Source organism: Bombina bombina, chromosome 1 (genome assembly GCF_027579735.1).
Source record: "Bombina bombina isolate aBomBom1 chromosome 1, aBomBom1.pri, whole genome shotgun sequence".
In the NCBI taxonomy this organism is placed as follows: domain Eukaryota; kingdom Metazoa; phylum Chordata; class Amphibia; order Anura; family Bombinatoridae; genus Bombina; species Bombina bombina.
In genome coordinates, this window is record NC_069499.1 from 174,177,670 (window position 1) to 174,197,723 (window position 20,054).

General features: G+C 38.6%; 1 protein-coding gene across 1 annotated transcript in view; it reads right to left on the minus strand.

The window, feature by feature from the left end:
• The window catches only part of MIPOL1 (mirror-image polydactyly 1), a 1,201,709-nt gene that overhangs the window by 231,429 nt on the left and 950,226 nt on the right, over positions 1-20,054 (minus strand). The gene's annotated exons all lie outside the window — the stretch shown is intronic.

Sequence of the window (20,054 nt, forward strand, 5' to 3'; positions counted from 1 at the left end):
GGAGCTGGATTCCGCCCATACCAGAATTCAAGATACTTCTTTCATAGTCAGAGGACTGTGAGTCCCTCCTTGATGATTGATGTATGCCACAGTTGTGACATTGTCTGTCTGAAAACAAATGAACGATTCTCTCTTTAGAAGAGGCCAAGACTGAAGAGCTCTGAAAATTGCACGGAGTTCCAAAATATTGATCGGTAATCTCACCTCCTGAGATTCCCAAACCCCTTGTGCTGTCAGAGACCCCCACACAGCTCCCCAACCTGTAAGACTTGCATCTGTTGATATTACAGTCCAGGTCGGAAGAACAAAAGAAGCCCCCTGAACTAAACAATGGTGATCTGTCCACCACGTCAGAGAGTGTCGTACAATCGGTTTTAAAGATATTAATTGAGATATCTTTGTGTAATCCCTGCACCACTGGTTCAGCATACAGAGCTGAAGAGGCCGCATGTGAAAACGAGCAAAGGGGATCGCGTCCGATGCAGCAGTCATAAGACCTAGAATTTCCATGCATAAGGCTACCGAAGGGAATGATTGTGACTGAAGGTTTCGACAAGCTAATATCAATTTTAGACGTCTCTTGTCTGTCAAAGATAGAGTCATGGACACTGAATCTATCTGGAAACCTAAAAAGGTTACCTGTGTCTGAGGAATCAATGAACTTTTTGGTAAATTGATCCTCCAACCATGATGTTGAAGAAACAACACAAGTCGATTTGTATGAGATTCTGCTAAATGTGAAGACTGAGCAAGTACCAAGATATCGTCCAAATAAGGAAATACCACAATACCCTGTTCTCTGATTACAGACAGAAGGGCACCGAGAACCTTTGTAAAAATTCTTGGAGCTGTAGCTAGGCCAAACGGCAGAGCCACAAACTGGTAATGCTTGTCTAGGAAAGAGAATCTCAGAAACTGATAGTGATCTGGATGAATCGGAATATGCAGATATGCATCCTGTAAATCTATTGTAGACATATAATGCCCTTGCTGAACAAAAGGCAGGATAGTCCTTACAGTTACCATTTTGAATGTTGGTATCCTTACATAACGATTCAATATTTTTAGATCCAGAACTGGTCTGAAGGAATTCTCCTTCTTTGGTACAATGAAGAGATTTGAATAAAACCCCAGTCCCTGTTCCAGAACTGGAACTGGCATAATTACTCCAGCCAACTCTAGATCTGAAACACATTTCAGAAATGCTTGAGCCTTCGCTGGGTTTACTGGGACACGGGAAAGAAAAAAATCTCTTTGCAGGAGGCCTTATCTTGAAGCCAATTCTGTACCCTTCTGAAACAATGTTCTGAATCCAAAGATTGTGAACGGAATTGATCCAAATTTCTTTGAAAAAACGTAATCTGCCCCCTACCAGCTGAGCTGGAATGAGGGCTGCACCTTCATGTGGACTTAGGAGCTGGCTTTGATCTTCTCCAGACTGGAGAAGGTTTCCAAACTGATACCGCTCCTGAGGTTGAAGGATCAGGTTTTTGTTCCTTGTTGTGACGAAAAGAACGAAAACGATTATTAGACCTAAATTTACCTTTAGATTTTTTATCCTGTGGTAAAAAAGTTCCTTTCCCTCCAGTAACAGTTGAGATAATAGAATCCAACTGAGAAACAAACAATTTATTACCCTGGAAAGAAAGGGAAAGCAGAGTAGACTTAGAAGACATATCAGCATTCCAAGTTTTAAGCCATAAAGCTCTTCTAGCTAAAATAGCTAGAGACATATACCTGACATCAACTCTAATGATATCAAAGATGGCATCACAAATAAAATTATTAGCAAGAGTAGAGACAGCCCCATCAACCTTAGGGATTTTGTCCCAAAACTCTAATCTGTCAGATGGCACAGGATATAATTGCTTAAAACATTTAGAAGGAGTAAATGAATTACCCAAATTATTCCATTCCCTGGAAATTTCTTCAGAAATAGCACCAGGGACAGGAAAAACTTCTGGAATAACTACAGGAGATTTAAAAACCTTATCTAAACGTTTAGATTTAGTATCAAGAGGACCAGAATCCTCAATTTCTAATGCAATTAGGACTTCTTTAAGTAAAGAACGAATAAATTTCATTTTAAATAAATATGAAGATTTATCAGCATCAACCTCTGAAACAGAATCCTCTGAACCAGAAGAACCATTATCAGAATCAGAATGATGATGTTCATTTAAAAATTCATCTGAAAAATTAGAAGTTTTAAAAGACTTTTTACGTTTACTAGGAGGAGGAATAACAGACATAGCCTTCTTAATGGATTTAGAAACAAAATCTCTTATGTTATCAGGAACACTCTGAGTATTAGATGTTGACGGAACAGCAACAGGTAATGTAACAATACTAAAGGAAATATTATCTGCATTAACAAGTTTGTCATGACAAACAGTACAAACAACAGCTGGAGGAACAGATACCATAAGTTTACAGCAGATAAACTTACCTTTGGTAGCTCCAGCACCAGGCAGCGATTTTCCAGAAGTATCTTCTGACTCAGTTTCAACGTGGGACATCTTGCAATATGTAATAGAAAAAACAACATATAAAGCAAAATTGATCAAATTCCTTAAATGACAGTTTCAGGAATGGGAGAAAATGCCAGTGAACAAGCTTCTAGCAACCAGAAGCAATAAATAATGAGACTTATATAATGTGGAGACAATAGTGACGCCCATATTTTTTTAGCGCCAAAAATGATGCCCACATTATTTGGCGCCTAAATGCTTTTGGCGCCAAAAATGACGCCACATCCGGAACGCCGACACTTTTGGCGCAAAAGAATGACGCAACTTCCGGCGACACGTATGACGCCGGAAACAGAAAAAAAAATTTGCGCCAAAAAAGTCTGCGCCAAGAATGACGCAATAAAATGAAGCATTTTCAGCCCCCGCGAGCCTAACAGCCCACAGGGAAAAAGTCAAATTTTAAGGTAAGAAAAAAATTGATTTATTCATATGCATTATCCCAAATATGAAACTGACTGTCTGAAATAAGGAATGTTGAACATCCTGAGTCAAGGCAAATAAATGTTTGAATACATATATTTAGAACTTTATAAAAAAGTGCCCAACCATAGCTTAGAGTGTCACAGAAAATAAGACTTACTTACCCCAGGACACTCATCTACATGTTGTAGAAAGCCAAACCAGTACTGAAACGAAAATCAGCAGAGGTAATGGTATATAAATAAGAGTATATCGTCGATCTGAAAAGGGAGGTAAGAGATGAATCTCTACGACCGATAACAGAGAACCTATGAAATAGACCCCGTAGAAGGAGATCATTGAATTCAAATAGGCAATACTCACATCCCTCTGACACTCACTGCACGCTGAGAGGAAAACCGGGCTCCAACCTGCTGCGGAGCGCATATCAACGTAGAATCTAGAACAAACTTACTTCACCACCTCCATAGGAGGCAAAGTTTGTAAAACTGATTTGTGGGTGTGGTGAGGGGTGTATTTATAGGCATTTTGAGGTTTGGGAAACTTTGCCCCTCCTGGTAGGAATGTATATCCCATACGTCACTAGCTCATGGACTCTTGCTAATTACATGAAAGAAAATACCGTTTTGAAAACTCAGTTTTGTGATCTATTTTACCTATAACCTAAAGAATAGGTTCTGGATGTAAATCTAAATTGCAGAGTCGCAGTCTCGATCCCTTCCCATCATAGCGCATGCGACAGACCTTCACAATGATGTCACCGGGAGTGCAAACGCAGACCTACGCTATAAAAGCTGCTGCTACAGTTCATGAAGTGAACATTTGTTAGTACAACCATAAATAAATAAATTAAAAAAATGACCACCTGGGAGCAGTCTCTTTTAGCCCAATAATGCTTTTTCTCAGAGTGGAAATTTCCTGAAGTATATCAATCCAGTCCTGAAATACCAGGCAATCTTTTGCTGAACAAGGAACATGGAAACTCCAGATGATCGTTTTGGGACTCATTGGGCATCATCAGTAAGGTGCAGCCATATTCCTCTAAGCAAATAGGACTAGTCTAGTTTCCTCCATCACCTTTAAGTAGACTTCACCAGCGTCATATTACAAACACATACAAGTACTCTTTCAGGAATGATCACCAGTTCAATAACTTGTTAGCTTGTTCTATGGTGATTTACCACCTGGGAGCAGCCTCTTTTAGCCCAATAATGCTGTGTAAAGCATAATTGGGCTAAAAGAGGTTGCCGTTTGTTCCTGATAGAGCACTTCTCTTTCTGTATGTATTTGTCCAATGTGCTGCACCTCACTAACGAGGCCCAATGAAGGCCAAAACAATCGTCTGGAGATGCCATGTTCCTTATTCGGAAAGGGATTGCCTGTTATTTTGGGGCTGGACTGACCTTGTTAGGTGGAATCAGATGGATATACTTCAGGAAAGGTCTTCTCTGTGAAAAGCATTATTGGGCTAAAAGAGGCTGCTCCCAAAAGGTAATTGCCATAGAACAAGATAAAAAGTTATTGAGCTGTTCTTTCCTGAGCGAGCACTTCTCTTTCTGTATGTATGTATATATATATATATCAGAAAAACAATAGATGTCACTTAGTTGTAACTAAACTTGGAGTAGGCTGGAGTAAAAACTTTTATTCTAGCTTTTGTTATAGTTATCAATATTTACATATTTTCTGTTTTCATGTCATGAAGACATGCATACAGTATATCCAAATTAAACAAACATAAGCAAAAGAGCAATGGCACATAGTAAAATCTCCATAGTTAACTGTGTGTTTAAAATTTATTTACAATTTATTTTTTTATTATATGCAGATCAGTGTTAACTTGCAGGGAATAAGAGTCACAGGTAGCTCTGTGCAAAATTAAAAGCGAGCCTGGTGTGGCTTCTTACACAAATAGAGAGCCTTGTATGAACTGAAGGTTGTAGCCTTATTTCTATAAATGTCACAGGGTGAGAGAATAAGAAAGCTCTATCTACCCACTCACTGAGAATAAGCCGATTTGCACTTTGTAAACGCAGGGCTGTAATTACTTTTATTAGTGCATTTTCCCCTATTTCAAATATCCTTTTCAGTTTCTATCTGCGCACTTTATTAGCCTTCAATGTACCGTTTCTGCTCGCACTTACAAATCTATACGAATAAGGAGTGAGGAACGCCCAAGGCATTCAGCGCACGTGTTGGATGGCTATTGTGCATTCACACTTTGAACTATCCCTTAATTACTTCACTACTATTGATTGGCTGGGGTGGGGCGTAAAAAGTTTTTTCGCTAATCAGCCCTTCTACCAGAAGCTTAGAGAGAAACAGCAATAAAGGAATAATATAACGTAAGATATTAGGGTTAGATTATGAGTGACGCGCTAACTGCTGCACTTGAGTGAAAAGGGGTTTATCTCTTCTGTTTGCGAGCATCGGGTTTTTCTCTCATATTACAAGTTAAAAGTAAATGTGAGCATTTAAGCCCAGTTAAAGGGACATGAAACCCAAATTTTTTCTTTCATGATTTAGAAAGAGCATGCCATTTTAAACAACTTTTGAATTTACTGCTATTATCTTATTTGCTTCATTCTCTTGATATGCTTTGCTGAAATATATGCTCAGAAGCTGCTGATTGGTAGATGCACATAGAGGCCTCGTGTGATTGGCTCACCCATGTGCATTGCTATTTCTTCAACAAAGGATATCTAAAGAATGAAGCAAATTAGATAATAGAAGTAATTTGGAAAGTTATTTAAAATTGTATTCTCTACCTGAATCATGAAATAATTTTTTGGGGTTTAGTGTCCCTTTAACGCAAGCAGAAGTTAACAAGTTTCAGGTTAGCGCTATCACAGAGCTCTGTTTAACTGTTTCACAAAACCAAAAGGTTTTACAAAATGCATCAAAACTACATTACAAAGTACAGATACACTGATAACAACACAATCTAACAAAAATATTCAAAAAACAATATTGCACAAAAATGTTATATAGGCTCAAAGACATGAGGCCTCAGGTGTTAGAGAAAAAGCAGGCAAAGGGCTTTAACATAGAGATACATACATATACATGTCTAAAGATGGATATGTGTCTATTTATATATATGTGTGTGTGTAAACATGTGTACAGATGTATTTATATCTGTATATATGTATTTACACATATAAACACAAATACATATGTACACATATATAGACATATATAAGTGCATTTGCTGTTAAGTAGATGAAAACATGTGATAGCATATTTATGCAAATATTCATACTAAATAAAGGTTTTAACTATGTATTTACTTTAAATATTTCACACTCCAGTGTTCTGCACATAGGGAATATGATCTAAGTATTTCTATATAGGTAGGTATATATATATATATATATATAGTACCAAAATACCATCAGATATATGTAGAAATATGTATTTATGAATAAATAGAACTGATTCTGCTATGAGAAGAACATTGGAATGTGAACATTCATATGCACTTGAGAATATGCAATCAGGTTTGTGCTTGAGTAGGGTGCTAGGTTTTTTCCTGACTTTTATCGGGGAATATGTTATCGCATGCACGATATTCTAAGTTCGGCTTTTTACGAGCATAGGGTTAGTTAGTTTACTTTCTACATGTAATACGAGCGCAACCCGATGTGTGCAAAAAGCTTACTTCTAGAGCAGTTAACGCTCAAACTGAAGGGTTAAATAGCGCTCCAATTGTAATCTGGCCCTACAAGTTTTAAATATATATATATATTTGTTTTTGTATCAACTTTAACTAATATTATATTGTTAATGGCAATACATATCCCCCTCCCCTGAGTGTACTGGTTGTGCAAAGCTGAGGAATGGGAAGTAAAGGTGTTATCTATCTCTTTAAACAATAAAAAAAAAAATCAAGTAGACTGTTCCTTTAAAGTAGTGGTCTAAAAGTACCGGCCTGGGCCATATGCAACCTTCAAGATAGTTTCATCTGGCACTCTCTTGTTTATCAGGTAAATCATTATCTGGGGCTGTTATTTTTTTTTAAGGCTTCTAAGCATTGGTGTTCTACACAGGCACTAACAAGATAACTATAAACACAAGCATGCATTGTCCAATGTAGACTCCCACCATGCACTGCTTGGATAAATGCCCTTTTTATGCTGTTATACAGTTCCAGTATGATCATTTTACTTGGCAAGATATATAAGACTGTGTATATCTATTGTTTGATACAAATCCCGCAATGCTCTACTACTTGGGTAAATGTCACTTCCAATTCCTAGTATGTCCAGTTCCAGAGAACTCACTCTGTGTAATGGCCCCCACGGAAGAAGAACACTTTTCCAGGTCCTGCTTTAAAGGGACTGGTCTGGATTTCTATTTTCCCTTGCCAACCAATACACACACAAAAGCTGCATCTGTACTAATTGTAATAATTAGTACAGACTGCACAAAAAAAATAATTACTCAGTATGTTACTATAATATAGCAGTATAGTCAAATGCTCCACTGCAACATCATTTAACAGTGTATGATAGGTAAAAGTCATTGAAACTACCTCCAAGGTCTGACACAAGCAAAATACACTGAATAACTGGGGACAATAAAAAAAAAACACCGTAAGTTAAAGGGACATTAAACAATAAACAAATGCTAGACAGAATGATGCAGTCAAAGAAAAGATTAGTCTGAGTATAACATGTAGATGTATATTTTAAAGTTTCATTAGCTGTTTAAATATTGACAAAATAAGTGTAAAGTGTTAGTGTCTATAAAACAATGGGAGCTGCCATGTTGAAACTTAGGTCACCTTCTCTGCTGTGGCCAGTTAGGGACATTTATAAATAGGTCACTAGAGTGTGCAGCCAATGGCTGTGGGGAATATAACAGTGTTCTGCATATTTATAAAAGGAACTGAAAAGCTCACAATTTCAGAATGGAATTACAGGAAACGAGGACAAAATTAATAAGGAAAGTATATTGCAAACTTTATATATATATATATATATATATATATATATATATATATATATATATATATATATATATATATATATATATATATATATATATATATATATATATATATAAAGGCAAAAAAGGCAGCACTCACTGGTCTGCAGCACTCACTGGTGTGCATTCCTACACAGGACTTTGCTTTATATATATATATATATATATATATATACATACACACACACACAATTTATAATTTTATATTGCCATCTCAAAGTGTTAAATGTCCCTTTAACACTGTGGCTTCTGGGCTTTACTCTAGACAAACCTACTTTAGACAAAGCTTGTATTTTGCTGTCTTGAAGATATAATCTTAATACTAAATTTGAAGAAAATATAATTATATTCTAGGAATATGATGACAGTAAACACCATACAATTACAAGATATTTATGTTGTGTTGCTATGGAAACTATCAGCCAAGTCTAAAAATGTTTTTAAAAAACCCATCTTTTTTGCTGCAATTATTTTTCAAAAGGAACTTTTAACTTTGTTAGCAAATCTGCATTGTTTTGCAGATTCCTATGTAACCACCCATGCTAAATCAAGTTATGGAGCAGGGGTAGGCTTGAGAAGTCTGAAATGTACGCTTCTAGTTTGCAATCAGAAGAGGAGCACAAAAAGAAAAGAAAAAAAAAGATTTAGGGCCAGATTACAAGTGGAGCACAAACGTTTGTGTGCGGGTTTTCACAATCGTTTATGCGCAGGTTAAATTGCGCTCATATTACAAGTTGAGTACAATCACGATTTACACCACAATCTCAGAGCTGTGGTAAACTGTTTCTGGAAAATAAAAAGTTACACTCTAATAAAAAATATTCACAAAAAATATTGCACACAAAAGTTATTAGTGCTTAAAGATATGAGATCTCAGGTGTTAGAGAGAAAAGAAACGTCAGACAAAGGACTTTAACATAGATTATTAATATTTTCTCGTGTTAGTGCACTTGAGAATATGCGATCGGGTTAGCGCACAAGTCGGATGTTAGTTTCCCCCCCCCATTGAATTCTATGGGGGGAATAGGTTATCTTTTACGCAACAGTCTAATTGAGCTAGAAGTAAGCTGTTTGCGTTCATAGGATTAGCGGGAGTGCGATAACTTTTTACTTTCAACTCATAATACCAGAGCAACTCGACGCATGCAAAAAATTTACTTCTAGCGCAATTAGCGATATAGTGGAAGCACAAAATACTGCTTCACTTGTAATCTAGCCCTTAATATTATAATCTTAAAATGATTAATGTCACCTTTAAAGGGACAGTCTACACCTTGGTCATCTTAAAGTCTTACCTTAGATTAAGCTGCAAATAGCCCTCCTGCACCTTTTCTATATCATGCAGCAGGAATGGTAAAAACGTTATTTTAAAATGAATATTGTTTCTGGCCACTTTGAAATGGCTGAAAGCTCAGCCCACTGATGACATCATGATCTGGGCTGCATATGGCATCCAATCACAAAAGGCTCACTAGTTGGATTCAACAGACTGTCAATGTTATTCTAAATGCACAGTATAGTATATAGTTGAGTAAGACAAGCTGCAGCATACAGCTTGTCTTTCAGCTGGTAGTAGCACAATGTTGAAATAAATTCTACAGCAAGAGTAAATATAATCAAATCAGTATATATTGCAAAGTTGCAACTCATTAATTAAATATTTGAAGGGAGATTACTTAAAGTGAATGTAAATTTTCATGATTCAGTGCCCCGGTTTTTAAAAATACTATTCATGAAAGTTTACATTGCAGCGGTTTTTTTTTTTTAAATACTTAACTTTTTCTGCTGCCAAGCCGGACCAGAGATCCACCGCCCGCAACTCCTCTGTACTTACGCCAGCAATGACGAATTCGGCTTCCTCCAACCATGGTGTGCACCCCAGAGCAAACATAGCCACGCCGTTATTGGAGGAAGCCCGTTTCATCATTGCTATGCTAAGTACAGCATGAGAAGCGGGCGGTGGATCACTGGTCCGGCTTGGCTGCAGAAAAACAGAATTTATGCTTACCTGATAAATTACTTTCTCTTACGGTGTATCCAGTCCACGGATTCATCCTTACTTGTGGGATATTCTCAATCCCTACAGGAAGTGGCAAAGAGAGCACACAGCAGAGTTGTCCATATAGCTCCCCTCAGGCTCCGCCCCCCCAGTCATTCGACCAACGTTTAGGAGAAAAAGGAGAAACTATAGGGTGCAGTGGTGACTGTAGTTTTACAAAATAAATTTGAACCTGACTTAATTGCCAGGGCGGGCCGTGGACTGGATACACCGTAAGAGAAAGTAATTTATCAGGTAAGCATAAATTCTGTTTTCTCTTACATGGTGTATCCAGTCCACGTATTCATCCTTAATTGTGGGATACCAATACCAAAGCTTTAGGACACGGATGAAGGGAGGGAACAAGTCAGGTAACCTAAACGGAAGGCACCACTGCTTGCAAAACCTTTCTCCCAAAAACAGCCTCCGAAGAAGCAAAAGTATCGAATTTGTAAAATTTGGCAAATGTATGCAGTGAAGACCAAGTCGCTGCCTTACAAATCTGTTCAACAGAAGCCTCATTCTTGAAAGCCCATGTGGAAGCCACAGCCCTAGTGGAATGAGCTGTAATTCGTTCAGGAGGCTGCTGTCCAGCAGTCTCATAAGCCAATTGGATGATGCTTTTCAGCCAGAAGGAAAGAGAGGTAGCAGTCGCTTTCTGACCTCTCCTCTTACCAGAATAGACAACAAACAAAGATGATGTTTGTCTGAAATCTTTAGTTGCCTTCAAATAGAATTTTAAGGCACGAACCACATCAAGATTGTGTAACAGTCGTTCCTTCTTAGAAACTGGATTAGGACACAGAGAAGGAACAATAATTTCCTGGTTAATATTCTTATTAGAAACCACTTTTGGAAGGAAACCAGGTTTGGTACGCAAAACAACCTTATCTGCATGGAACACCAGATAGGGTGAATTACACTGCAAAGCAGACAATTCAGAAACTCTTCGAGCAGAAGAAATAGCTACCAAAAACAAAACTTTCCAAGATAATAACTTAATATCTATGGAATGTAAAGGTTCAAATGGAACCCCTTGAAGAACTGAAAGAACTAAGTTTAGACTCCATGGAGGAGCCACAGGTTTGATTCTAACTAGGGCCTGTGCAAACGCCTGAACATCTGGTACAGCTGCCAGACGCTTGTGTAACAGGATAGACAGAGCAGATATCTGTCCCTTTAAGGAACTAGCTGACAAACCTTTCTCCTATCCTTCTTGGAGAAAGGACAATATCCTTGGAATCCTACCCTTACTCCACGAGTAACCCTTGGATTCGCACCAACAAAGATATTTCCGCCATATCTTATGGTAAATGTTCCTGGTGACAGGCTTTCTAGCCTGGATCAGAGTATCTATAACTGATTCAGAGAACCAAAGCTTAGCTAGAATTAAGCGTACAATCTCCAAGCAGTCAGTTGCAGAGAAACTAGATTTGGATGCTTGAATGGACCTTGAATTAGAAGATTCTGCCTCAATGGCAGTTTCCATGGTGGAGCCGATGACATGTCCACTAGGTCTGCATACCAAGTCCTGCGCGGCCACGCATGCGCTATCAGAATTACTGAAGCCTTCTCCTGTTTGATTCTGGCTACTAGCCGAGGGAGAAGAGGAAACGGTGGAAAGACATAAGCTAAACTGAATGACCAAGGCGCTATTAAAGCATCTATCAATGCCGCCTTGGGATCCCTGGATCTGGATCCGTAAAGGGGAAGTTTGGTGTTCTGACGGGACGCCATCAGATCCAATTCTGGAATGCCACATAGCTGGGTCAGCTGAGCAAAAACCTCCGGATGGAGTTCCCACTCCCCTGGATGGAAAGTCTGACGACTCAGAAAATCCGCCTCCCAGTTGTCTACTCCTGGGATGTGAATTGCAGATAGATGGCAGGAATGATTCTCCGCCCATTTGATGATCTTGGTTACTTCCTTCATCGCTAGGGAACTCTTTGTTCCTCCCTGATGATTGATGTACGCTACAGTAGTGATGTTATCCGACTGAAATCTGATGAATTTGGCCTCCGCTAGTTGAGGCCATGCCTGGAGCGTATTGAAAATCGCTCTCAGTTCCAAAATGTTTATTGGGAGAAGAGATTATTCCCGAGACCATAGACCCTGAGCTTTCAGGGAGTCCCAGACCACACCCCAGCCTAACAGACTGGCATCGGTCATGACAATGATCCACTCCGGTCTGCGGAAACTCATTCCCTGAGACAGGTGATCCTGAGACAACCACCAGAGAAGAGAGTCTCTGGTTTTCTGGTCCATTTGAATTTGAGGAGACAAATCTGCATAATCCCCATTCCACTGTTTGAGCATGCACAGTTGCAGTGGTTTTAGATGAATTTGGGCAAAAGGGACTACGTCCATTGCCGCAACCATTAAACTGATTACCTCCATGCACTGAGCCACAGAAGGCTGAGGAATGGAATGAAGAACTCGGCAAGTATTCAAAAGTTTTGACTTCCTGACCTCTGTCAGAAAGATTTTCATTTCTACCGAGTCTATTAGTGTTCCCAGGAAGGGAACCCTTGTGAGCGGGGACAGAGAACTTTTTTCGACGTTCACCTTCCACCCGTGAGACCTTAGAAAGGCCAGAACATGAGCCTTGCCTCTGTGAAAAGACGACGCCTGTATTAAGATGTTGTCTAGGTAAGGTGCTACTGCAATGCCCCGCGGTCTTAGAACCGCTAGAAGGGACCCTAGCACCTTTGTGAAAATTCTTGGAGTGGTGGCCAACCCGAAAGGAAGGGCCACGAACTGGTAATGCATGTCCAGAAAGGCGAACCTTAGGAACTGATGATGATCTTTGTGGATAGGAATATGTAGGTACGCATCCTTTAGATCCACGGTAGTCATATATTGACCTTCCTGGATCATCGGCAAGATTGTCCGAATGGTTTCCATTTTGAAAGATGGAACTCTGAGGAATTTGTTTAGAATTTTTAGATCCAGGATTGGCCTGAAAGTTCCCTCCTTTTTGGGAACTACAACAGGTATGAGTAAAATCCCAGTCCTTGTTCTGCAATTGGAACTGGGTGTATCACTCCCATCTTGATTAGATCTTCTACACAGCGTAAGAACGCCTGTTTCTTTGTCTGGTCTGAAGACAAACGAGAAATGTGGAACCTTCCCCTTGGGGGAGAGTCCTTGAATTCTAGAAGATACCCCTGAGCCACAATTTCTAATGCCCAGGGATCTGGAACATCTCTTGCCCAAGCAAAGAGAGAAAGTCTGCCCCCTACTAGATCCGGTCCCGGATCGGGGGCTACCCCTTCATGCTGTCTTGGTAGCAGGCGCAGGCTTCTTGGCCTGTTTACCCTTATTCCAACCCTGCAACGGTTTCCAGGTTGTGAAGCGTTACCCTCTTGCTTTGCGGCAGCAGAGGTTGAAGCAGGTCCGCTCCTGAAGTTGCGAAAGGAGCAAAAATTAGCCTTGTTTTTGGCCTTAAACGGTCTATCCTGCGGGAGGGCATGGCCCTTCCCCCCAGTGATATCCGCGATAATTTCTTTCAACTCGGGACCAAAAAGGGTCTTTCCCTTGAAAGGAATATTTAGTAACTTTGTTTTGGATGACACGTCAGCCGACCATGATTTGAGCCAAGGCGCTCTTCGCGCCATAATGGCAAAACCTGAATTTTTCGCCGCTAACTTAGCTAATTGGAAAGCGGCATCAGTGATAAAAGAATTCACCAGCTTTAGAGCATGAATTCTATCCATGACTTCGTCATATGAAGTCTCCCTCTGGAGCGACTCCTCCAGTGCCTCAAACCAAAAAGCCGCTGCAGTAGTTACAGGAATAATGCAGGCAATTGGCTGAAGAAGGAACCTTGCTGAACAAACATTTTCTGCAGCAAACCTTCCAATTTTTTATCCATAGGGTCTTTAAAAGCACAACTGTCTATTGGTATAGTTGTACGCTTAGCAAGTGTTGAAACTGCTCCCTCTACCTTAGGGACCGTCTGCCACGCGTCCCGCCTGGGGTCATTTATGGGGAACATTTTCTTAAAGATAGGAGGGGGAACAAAAGGTACACCTGGTCTCTCCCACTCCTTAGTCACAATATCCGCCACCCTCTTTGGGATCGGAAACGCATCAGTGTATACAGGGACCTCTAAAAATCTGTCCATTTTACACAATTATTCTGGGACCACCGTGGGGTCACAATCATCTAGCGTAGCTAAAACCTCCTTAAGCAGGACGCGGAGGTGTTCCAGCTTAAATTTAAACGCTAATGAATCTGACTCTGCCCGCTGAGAAATTTTTCCTGTGTCAGAAATTTCTCCCTCGGACAGACCATCCCTCACTGCCACTTCAGAGTGTTGTGAGGGTACTACAGATAAATCATCCAAAGCTTCTGATTGCTCATCCTCCGTTCTTAAAACTGAGCTATCACGTTTTTTTGGAAAAACTGGCAGTTTGGATAGAAATGCCGCAAGGGAATTATCCATGACTGCTGCTAATTGTTGTAATGTAATAGGGCACAATGCGCTAGAGGTACTAGGCAAAGCTTGCGCGGGTGTAACTGGTGTAGACACATGGGGAGAGGAAGGAGGACTATCTTCATTACCTTCCATCAAAGAATCATCTTGGGCTACATTTTTAAGTGTCACTGCATGGTCATTAAAATGTTTAGATACCTTAGCACACTTTAAACACAAATGCAATGGGGGTACCGCCATGGCTTTCAAACACATAGAACAAGGTCTATCTGTAGGCTCAGACATGTTAGACAGACTTAGATAGCACTTAAATACAAAAAAATACACTTTTTGAAAAAACGTTACTGTGCCTTTAAATAATAATAAGCACCCACTTTTTTTACCAAATCTCAAAAAAAACCATCCGATCTTTATGAAATTTATACCATATGATCCTAATGCTTTGAAAAGATTGCACACCAAGTTTCAAGCCAATTAACCCCTTATTGCCCAAACCGGAGCAAATTGAAGCTGCCACCGGTTTAACACACTACAGCACAATGCCACAGTCTCTGCTGTGGCCCTACCTTCCTTGGGGATTAGTTTTGGAACGAAAACAAGCCTCCCTGAAGTCCTTCTGCAATCTCTGGACTCTACATATGAAGCTGCATGAAGCTGACTTGCAAAACAACTGCGAAACTGAGGCGCGAAAATTAGGCCCCCTCTCTCTTCACTCCGGAGTTGTGGGGCCTTCCTGAGTCAATTTAGGTGTCTAAAATTATGCCAGGCGTAAAAAAAAAACCTATAAAGTGTTCCAAACATGATAAACACTTGTGCAAACATCAGATTATATTAAACAATAATCGATTTTCCCCATAACAGTGTCCACCAGTGATTTAAGCCCTTTTAACTAAACCATCCTTCTATACTGAGTCTGAGAATATGGCTTACCTTCAAACATGGGGATTTCTGTCAGTCTTCTAGCATTACCAAGTCTTGTTAGAAAAAAAGTGACTGAGCATACATTAAGCAGTTAAGCCTGCAAACTGTTCCCCCCAACTGAAGTTCTCCGGTACTCAACAGTCCTGTGTGGGAACAGCAATGGATTTTAGTTACAACATGCTAAAATCTTTTTCCTCTCAGCAGAAATCTTCATCACTTTCTGCCTCAGAGTAAATAGTACAAACCGGCACTATTTTAAAATAACAAACTCTTGATTGAAGAAATATAAACTACAAATCTAACACCACATACTCTTTACCCTCCCGTGGAGATGCTACTTGTTAGAGCGGCAAAGAGAATGACTGGGGGGCGGAACCTGAGGGGAGTTATATGGACAGCTCTGCTGTGTGCTCTCTTTGACACTTCCTGTAGGGATTGAGAATATCCCACAAGTAAGGATGAATCCGTGGACTGGATACACCATGTAAGAGAAAAAGTATTTAAAAAAAAACGCTGCAATGTAAACATTGTCATTTGTAATCCATATAGCATGAATATGTGTTTGTAAGCAACTGGCACTGAGCCTTGGGGGAAATAGTTTGAAGAACCCTTCTGAGTGTAATTAAAGAATGTGCAACTACTTTATTAAAAACATTGTCACTAGAATCATGACATATTTTAATATATTTTAAGAGCAGAAGTTAGAAAATAAAAAGCATATATGAATGGATTACTAAATATAATCTGATTTGTTATATCACAGAAATTAGAAGTCCATGTAAGCCCTATATTAAATTACAATAAAATCGAAGAAGAGTCACATGAGTTACATATAGTCTAGCAATGCGCTCATCTGTTATCATTGATAATCTTCACTAGACCCTAAGTTTTCCAGTGGGCTAAATATTTGTATTAATACTAAGGTCAGGCATTGTGTTTTCACCTACAGAATACGGTGGGCTTAAAGGGACAGTCTACCATAGAATTGTTATTGCTTTAAAAGATAGATAATCCCTTTATTACCCATTCCCCAGTTTTGCATAACAAACAGTTATATTAATATACTTTTTACCTCTGTGATTACCTTGTATCTAGGAACCTTCTTTAAGCCCCCTATCACATGACTGTGAATGTTTATTATCGTCTTAAATTTAGCATTGTTTTGTGCTAAATCTTAAATAACCCCCTGTGCCTGAACACAGTGTTGTCTATATGGCCCACGTGTACTTTCTGTCTCTTTGTGTTGAAAAGAGATTTAAAAAGCATGTGATAAGAGGCAGCCCTCAAAGGCTTAGAAATTAGCATATGAGTCTGCCTAGGTTTAGTTTAAACGAATACCAAGAGAGAAAAGCAAATTTGATGATAAAAGTAAATTGGAAAGTTGATTAAAATTAAAAGTCCTATCTGAATAATGAAAGTTTAATTTATACTAGACTGTCCCTTTAATTTAAGTACGGGGTTTTGGAGAAAGAGGAAACAATAGATTTTCAATGAGACAGGTAGCTGAACACAATGGGAAATAAACCTCATGACAGATTGTACTGTAATATCTAGTGCATCTTTCCTTTTAATCTGTGATATACTTGCACAATTGTTTGCAATCAAGATCTTAAAAGACAGATAATGATATTTATAGGTTAATAGGAAGCTAAGGCAGCTGTGATATCACGTTGGCTTTGTTGTTCTTGGAACCTGTGTGGTGTGACATGTTAAGTTGATGTCTGCAAAGAAATAACCCAAGGCACCTGTTGAGTGTTATAGTAGCTCCTTTTATACATCAGTGAACAGATGCCTTTTACAAATACTCTGTAAATGGAAAAAATGGTGAATAACAAAAAGGTGAAATTGTGATCAGTTCTCACATTAAACCCCATAGTCCTGCAACTTCTGTTAGCCTTATGCCCATATCATACCTCAGGTCCCATCCTAATGCCGACAGCCTCTTTCAGTCCTAGGTATTCATTGGAATTCAGATCAGAACCAATTCCTGATCCCACTGGCAACTAAATAGGGACACTCAAGTCAAACTTAAACTTTCATGATTCAGATAGAGTTTACAATATAAGATACAATTTACTTCCATTCACACATTGTGCACAGTCATTGTATATTCACACTTTCTGGAGCTCACGCGACTACTAACTATGTGCAAGAGCTCACAGTGTAAATATATATGAGTCTGTGATTCGCTGGTAGCTTTGAAGTACATTTTGAAAAATTTCAGAAAAAAATCTACTGCTCCTTTCAAATTCAGAGTAAGTGCTATTGAATTGCCTTTCTATTATGCACTGACTTGATTATGCAATTATTATACTGTATTTAATGGTAATTTAAGCATCCTGTTCTTTAAATATAGTTTACTAAACTGTTTGGTCAAACACTGGGTATCTGACAAACCTAACATTTTCAAGAAAATTAACCACTTGTGTAGTTAATCATCATAAATTCCCCTAACACTCTACTTCAGCTTTGAAACCCTGACATTTTAAAAAGACCTCCCCTCCATCCACACAAATGACAGCTGTAATATAAGTTTTTATACCTTGTAGACCCAGACTAGTTATATTGGTCTGCACATTTATGTGTTGGACATGACTTTAAATAAGCAAAGTCAAACAGACTACATGGTAGGTTCCATGTTTGAAAATATTCATGTGGTATTTTTAGTAATCAGCACAAAGTACAGTACAATATGCTAGTACATTTTATGGGCTAAATTACAAGTGGAACACTAACAGTTACACGTGAGCGAAAAGGGGTTTATTGCGGGTGTTTACGTGCGTCAAGTTTTTTACTCTTATTACACGTTGAAAGTAAACGTGATTGGTTAACTGTTTTGTGAAAGTACAGTAAAACTCATAACACCATTTAATGAAAAAATATTTAAAAATAAATATTGCACAAAAAGTTATAAGGGCTCAAATATATTAGATCTCAGGTGTTAGAGAAAAAAAAGGCAGGCAAAGGGATTTAACATTGAGATACATACATACACGTCTAAAGATGGATATGTATGTATAAATATATATATGTGTGTACATATGTATTTATATGTATTTATATGTATTTACAGACACATATAGACATATAAACACAAATACATATATATATATATATATATATATATATATATATATATATATATATATATATATATATATATATATATATATATAGTGCATTGGAGCCCTTTGCAGTTAAGTAGATAAAAACATATTTATGCAATATTCAATAAATAAAGTGCTATACTGCGTATTTACTGTAAATATTTAACATTCCAATGTTCTGCACATAGGGGAAAATGTTGTATGTATTTATAAATAGATATTCTTTTTTTATTTTTATATATATATATATATATATATATACATACATTGAAATATGTATTTATGAATCAATAGAACAAATTCTTCTATGTGAAGTATATTGGAATGTGAAATATTCATGTTTTCATGTCGGGTTAGTGCACAATATGTCACTTCCGGAATCACGGACGGAATGGCGGCGATCCAGCTGCTACAGGATTGCTCGTGGGGAACATGTCAAATCGTAAGGGGTCAGTGGCGCTTATATGCATGCGTTACATGTTACATTGAATTTAAATAAGATACATGGTTGCTGGCTATATTTTTATATGGTTATAAGCGTGGCAGGTTATGCATTGAATTGAAAGCGTATTAATCCGGTAACTGTTCAGTCCGTACTACAAGCCATATTGAATGTAAATAATACACATTTCTATGAGTCTGGCAGATTATGCATTGAATTGGAAGTGTGATCATTTTGATAACTGTTCAGCCCATAGAAGTATAGTATTGTGCATTTCTCTTGATGTATGTTATCTATGTTTGTCTGTGTTCCTTATTTATAAGTCACAATATTATAATGAATTACACTACGAGTAATATGTACTCAGACAATATATGTAAATTTCACTATGATGATTTTTTTGTGACCGAGTGGTTACCATGACAACCATATTTTGGCGTTTTTTTTTTTTTGTCTAATTGGGGGGTGGGGTTTAAACTATGTTTGGCCATAAAGGCATTGCTTTTTGTATCACTTGTGTCTGAGGAAGGGGATGTAAAGTTCCCGAAATGTTACACTTGTCACAGTAAATTTGATCTTTGAAATACCCAGCGAGTGCAAGTCTTCATTTTTGCTACTATGTATATTACTAGCACCCTGGCAGATGTTGGAAGGTGAGAGTGCACATCTTGGCTATATTATATAATTTTGTTGTTGCACCCACTTAGAGAGAGACCCCTTCTCAATTGGACTTTTTTCACTTGTGCACCACACTGCACCAGCACTACACGTGCACCACTTTAGAGGAACCAGAGTCAAATATGGATAGGGTTGCCACCTCAGCCATGTTTTCCTGGACACTTATGAGTTACACTTGCTGCAGGGTGTGCAGGGAGGAACATGTATTGTGTTTCTGGACAGCACTATTCATATTCCTCCCTGCACACCCTGCAGCATGTGTAACTTATAAGTGTTCTGTATTTTAAGGGACAGGTGGCAACCCTAAATATGGATACTGACGTGGAGGATGTACAGACTCTTACCTTTACAGAGGTTGATGCAGCTAGAATTTTGTTCAATCCAGAAGAAAACACAACAGGAGGTGACAATGCACAGGCCGTTTACCTGGCCCTCCTTAAACCAAAGAAAAAAGAAGTGGACTTGAGACTGCATGGGGTCTACTTATCTG